We start from the raw sequence: 248 nt of genomic DNA on the forward strand, positions 1-248 counted from the left end.
TGCTGTTGCTGCTGCTGCTGCTGCTGTTTGAAGGCTTCAATTCCTGCTGCTGCTGCCTCAGCCTCGCAAGTTCTTGCTGCAGCTGCAGCAGCAGCTGCTGCTGTTCTTCTTGCTGCTGCAGCAGCATGTCGCGCTGCTGCTGTACAGCCTCGAGCTGCCGCTGCTTCTCAAGCAGCGCTTGCTGCTGAGGCAGCTCGGCTGCTGCGTCCCGCTGCTGCTGCTGCTGCTGCTGCTGCAGCCGCCGCCGC

This window comes from Eimeria tenella, genomic scaffold (genome assembly GCF_000499545.2).
Source record: "Eimeria tenella Houghton genomic scaffold, Eth_scaff2901, whole genome shotgun sequence".
NCBI classification, from domain to species: Eukaryota; Apicomplexa; class Conoidasida; order Eucoccidiorida; family Eimeriidae; genus Eimeria; species Eimeria tenella.